Source organism: Bufo gargarizans, chromosome 2, assembly GCF_014858855.1.
Source record: "Bufo gargarizans isolate SCDJY-AF-19 chromosome 2, ASM1485885v1, whole genome shotgun sequence".
In the NCBI taxonomy this organism is placed as follows: Eukaryota; Metazoa; Chordata; class Amphibia; order Anura; family Bufonidae; genus Bufo; species Bufo gargarizans.
The window spans coordinates 425,174,795-425,180,088 of NC_058081.1; the positions used below are offsets into that span (position 1 = coordinate 425,174,795).

Consider the following 5,294-nt stretch of genomic DNA (forward strand, 5'->3'; position numbering starts at 1 on the left):
TGTAGAAATTTGCGAAACCCAAAAACCGTTGTAGAGCTTTAAGGTTCTCAGGAAGATCCCAATCTAAAATTGCCTGGACCTTCCCAGGATCCATACGGAAACCTGAAGCAGATAATAGATATCCCAGGAATTGTATTTCCTGAACGGCGAAGACACATATTTCAATTTTCGCATATAATTTATTTGTCCGTAGGACCTGCAGTACTTGCCTGACATGTACTTCATGTGTTTTCAGATCAGCCAAATAAATTAAGATATCATCTAGGTATATGACTACAAACCTGCCGATGAGATGACTAAAAATATCATTAACGAAATGTTGGAAGACAGCAGGGGCATTGGTCAGACCGAAAGGCATGACTAAATTTTCGTAATGCCCCTCAGGGGTGTTAAAAGCTGTCTTCCACTCATCCCCTTCCTTGATACGAATCAGATTGTAGGCCCCCCTAAGATCAAGTTTGGAGAACCACCTAGCACCCGCAATCTGATTAAAAAGGTCAGGAATGAGAGGAAGAGGGTATGGGTCTCGGATGGTTATCCGGTTTAGCTCACGGAAATCTAGGCAAGGACGCAGGCCCCCATCTTTCTTTTTGTGATGTGATAGATCACTGTGACCTTTACCCTTTTTCTCCTGATGCATGATGGGGGAGAAGGAGCTGTACCAGGAAGTCAGACAGTGTGTGTGAGGGAAACTGGAAGCAGACACATGAGGCTGAGAAGGGATTACATCTGATAAGGACAGAAGCTGTTGGAATAAGACTCCTCCATGTAAGAATGCCATAATGTTCTGAGTAATAAACCTTGCTCTGGTTAAGTAGTACATCGGCCTGTGTGCGTAACTTGCTGAGCAGATACCGGCAGCATTGCCAGCAGCACCTGAGAGACACAGAGTGTCCAGGGGACATAACAGTGGCGACGAGGATTGTGGATTTTAGCACACATGGCCTTCATAGGGTTTATTCAACCATTTGATCCTGCAGCTGAGTCATGGACCTCCTGGGTGGAGAGGCTGGAACAGTATATGGAAGCGAATAATGTGACTATTGAAAAGAGAAGTGCAGTTTTTCTCACTGCATTGGGTCAAGCTGCATATGGAACCCTCAGAGACCTTGTTTCTCCAGACAAGCCAGCCTCTAAGTCCCTGCCTGAGTTAATTCAGACGCTACATACACACTACAACCCGAAGCCGTTGGAAATCGCGGAGCGGTTTAAATTCTACGGTAGAAGGCAGCAGGCCGGGGAGGATGTAAAGACATATATCATTGCTTTACGTAAACTGGCTGCCACTTGTCAGTTTGGAGACTACCTACAGACGGCTCTCCGTGACATGTTCGTCATGGGACTCTGCGACCCAGCCATACAGAAACGTTTACTCACAGAACCCGACTTGACTCTGACGAAAGCCACTGACCTTGCTACGGTCATGGAGTTGGCAACACGGGACGCCACCCTACTGAAGGCACCACCTACAACTCCTGCAAGCCAGGGTGAGGAAATATTCCACACTGCTATCACTCAACGCTCGAGACGCCCGTCCCCTGCCACTCAGCTTAAACCTCGCCACCCTAATTCTTCTGTCTCTGGGACCCCGACTTGCTACCGTTGTGGTAACACTACTCACAGTGCGCCTGCTTGCAAGTTCAAGGATGTCGTTTGTTTTCGCTGTGGGAAGACTGGTCATATTGGGCGCATTTGCCGCAGCTCTCGCTCCCCGAACACTACCACAAAAGATAGACGTAAACAGACATTCCGTGTGGATATGGACAATAACGGTTTTAGCTCTGATGAGGAGACATGTGTCCAGCATGTTGGACTGTTTCGAGTAGCTGGGAGTACTCCGGCGATTAAAGTGGATGTCACACTCAATGGCTGTCCTGTCTCCATGGATGTTGATACAGGGGCAGCTGTGTCTGTCATTTCATGGACTGATTTAAAGGCATCGGGTCTGTCCCTGCCGCTAAAACCTACAAAGCTCACGCTACAAACCTACAGCAAGGAACTACTACAGCCCTTGGGTTATGTAAAGCCCCTTGTTACATTAGGCAACCACAGTCAAAGTCTACGCCTTTATGTTGTAAGGAATGGAGGTCCTCCGCTGTATGGAAGGGACTGGATCAAAGCCCTGGGCATGCCTCCTTTTACCATTGCCCAATGTACATTGCTTTCTAAAGTAGACCATTGGGTGGAATCCCTGAAGTCACGTTTTAAAGAGGTTTTTGAGGACTCTTTGGGCACCGTAAAAGGAAAGATGGCCCACCTCCTCTTGAAGCCTGGTGCTACACCTCGTTTTTGTAAGGCAAGATCAGTACCTTTGCCTTGCGGAAAAAAGTGGAAGCAGAGCTGGACCACCTATTGGCTGAAAAGATCATAACGAAAGTGGATAGAAGTGAATGGGCATCACCTATTGTGCCTGTCAAGAAAAAGAATGGAGACATTAGGATTTGTGGTGATTTCAGGGTAGCTCTGAACAACCAACTTCTTGTGGATCAATACCCATTGCCTCGACTTGAAGATTTATTTGGCTCACTGGCTGGGGGGCAAAAGTTTACAAAAATAGACTTAAAGCAAGCTTACCTGCAACTGCAAGTACACCCAGATTCACGCCATCTGTTGACCATTAACACTCATAAAGGATTATTCCAGTATAACCGCATGGTTTTTGGCATAGCCCCAGCTCCAGCCATCTGGCAGCGGATCATGGATGAGGTACTGGCAGGAATACCTTTCACCCAATGTCTACTGGATGACATGCTCATCACTGGTCCCACTGATGAAGAACACAGGAAGAATGTTGAAGCTGTGCTAGGGAGACTCCAAAAGTATGGGTTACGTGTTAATCTGTCAAAATGCGAATTTCTCAAGTCTCAACTGGAGTTTTGTGCCCACACGGTGGACCGTCATGGGTTACACACTACTGAAGAAAAGGTTAAAGCCCTTACCCATGCCCCTACCCCCCGGAATGTCACCCAGCTCAGGTCCTACCTTGGCCTCCTAAATTACTACCACCGTTTCTTGCCGAACCTAGCGCACCAGCTCTACCCATTACATCGCTTACTGGATGCAAGAGCTAAATGGATATGGACAGACAAATGTGAAGAAGCTTTTCGGCTTTCTAAAGAACTCATTCTGTCTTCTCGAGTTCTGGTCCACTATGATTTAAAGAAACCCGTCATCTTGGCTTGTGATGCCTCGCCTTATGGACTGGGTGCAGTGCTTTCCCATGTCATGCCGGATGGCACGGAGCGCCCCATTTCTTTTGCCTCCAGGTCTTTAACCTCAGCAGAACAAAACTACTCCCAGATTGACAAGGAAGCTTTGGCCATTGTATGGGCCACAAAAAAATTCACGCGTACGTCTATGGTCGGGAGTTCACACTTATCACTGACCACAAACCTCTGTTGTCAATACTGAACCCTCAGAAAGGAATTTCTACAACAACCGCATCTCGCTTACAAAGGTACGCTTTATTTTAGGGAGCTTATGCTTATTCGATCAGATACCGCTCCCATGATACCCATGGCAATGCAGATGCATTTTCCAGATTGCCACTAAGAGATGACCACCCACTAAGAGAGGTACGTGTAGTGGAAGTACACAGGCCACAATCTTGCATGTCCACCTCCCTGATTGCCAGACATACAGCCACAGATCCTTTCCTGTCTCAGATATTCTCTTATGTTCAGACTGGATGGCCAGAGAGTGTTTCAGGTGACTTTCGTCCGTACTTTGCCAGAAAATGTGAGCTTGTGACTAATGCTGGTTGCCTACAATGGGGCAATAGAGTGATTGTACCCCAGTACTTGCAATCAACCATGCTAAGGATACTGCATGAAGGCCATCCTGGTGTGGTGCGCATGAAGCAGCGGGCCCGGAGCTATGTTTGGTGGCCACAAATGGATACAGCAATTGAAGATTATGTTGCTCAATGTCCTGGGTGCTGTCAAGCCCAGCGACCCCAAAAGAGAGGAACCCTGCAACCTTGGCCATGGCCAACAGAACCGTGGTCCAGACTCCATCTTGATTTTGCTGGCCCCATCCAGGGTAAAATGTATTTGATCGTGGTAGATGCACATTCCAAATGGCCGGAGGTTTTTCAAATGCCTTCTATTACCTCAGCTGCTACCATTCTAGTCTTAAGGAAGCTCTTTGCTCAATTTGGCTTGCCTACAGCCATAGTCTCCGACAATGGAACTCAATTTACATCGCATGAGTTTCAATCCTTCCTTAGTGGTTTGGGTGTCCAACACTACAAAACAGCTCCTTATCATCCAGCTTCAAATGGGCTGGCAGAACGATTTGTGCAGTCATTTAAGAAGCACTTACTGTCTACTCTGGACCAGGTTGGACTGTCAGCAGAGAAGCTGCTGGAATTCTTGATCATGTACCGTAACACGAAACACGCTACTACTGGGCTGTCACCGGCTTTTCTTATGTTTGGCAGGCATCTCCGCACCAAACTTGATTTAGTTCGTCCGCAGGAGCAGTCACCAACACCTCCTCCGCCGGGCCGTCTGGGATTCCGTGCCGGTGATCTTGTATGGTCTCAGAATTACAGAGCTTTGCCTCCTTGGCTTCCTGGCGTTATTGATGGAACTCTTGGCAGAAGAATGTACCTTGTCCGCCTGGAGGAAGGCATTTGTGTTCGGCGACACCTTTCACAATTGAGGAAACGCATTTGCCGGCCACTAGTGACAAAACCGACCCTTCTTTCTGACCACCCACCAGAGTCTACTCTGAACTCTGCTGGTGACATATGGCATGGTGTCTGGCATGATCCCACTAGTTTACACCCAAACCCTGAACCGGTTGGTGACCATATTCCTGAGGAGCCCGGACATGTGCCTGAAGTTGCAGAGCCTGATTTGTCTGTGGGACGCCCACTGACCTCTCCAGTACCTTTGACTGACTTTATTCCTCCCGGTGCTGTACCTCTGCGTAGGTCTACCCGTCAAAGACGTCAAACGCCTCGCTGGCAAAGTGCTGAAATCTTACGGGACACATTGGAGGTCAGGGAACAGAGACAAAGGGCTCATGAAGTGCTGCGGAAATCACAGAACTGAGTTGGAGATACTACTTGCTGAACTGATCTCGCTTGCCTTGTTATGTTATGTGTTCAACATTTTGTTCTCTTGTTATGTTTTTTTTTTTTTTTGGGGGAGGAAAGGAGGTGTGATGTTGTGATAGATCACTGTGACCTTTACCCTTTTTCTCCTGATGCATGATGGGGGAGGAGGAGCTGTACCAGGAAGTCAGACAGTGTGTGTGAGGGGAACTGGAAGCAGACACATGAGGCT

General features: G+C 47.8%; 1 pseudogene; it reads left to right on the forward strand.

Moving 5' to 3' along the window:
* Positions 1-940: 940 nt before the first annotated feature.
* LOC122925971 lies at positions 941-5,060 on the forward strand (annotated as a pseudogene).
* The last annotated feature ends 234 nt before the right edge of the window (positions 5,061-5,294 follow it).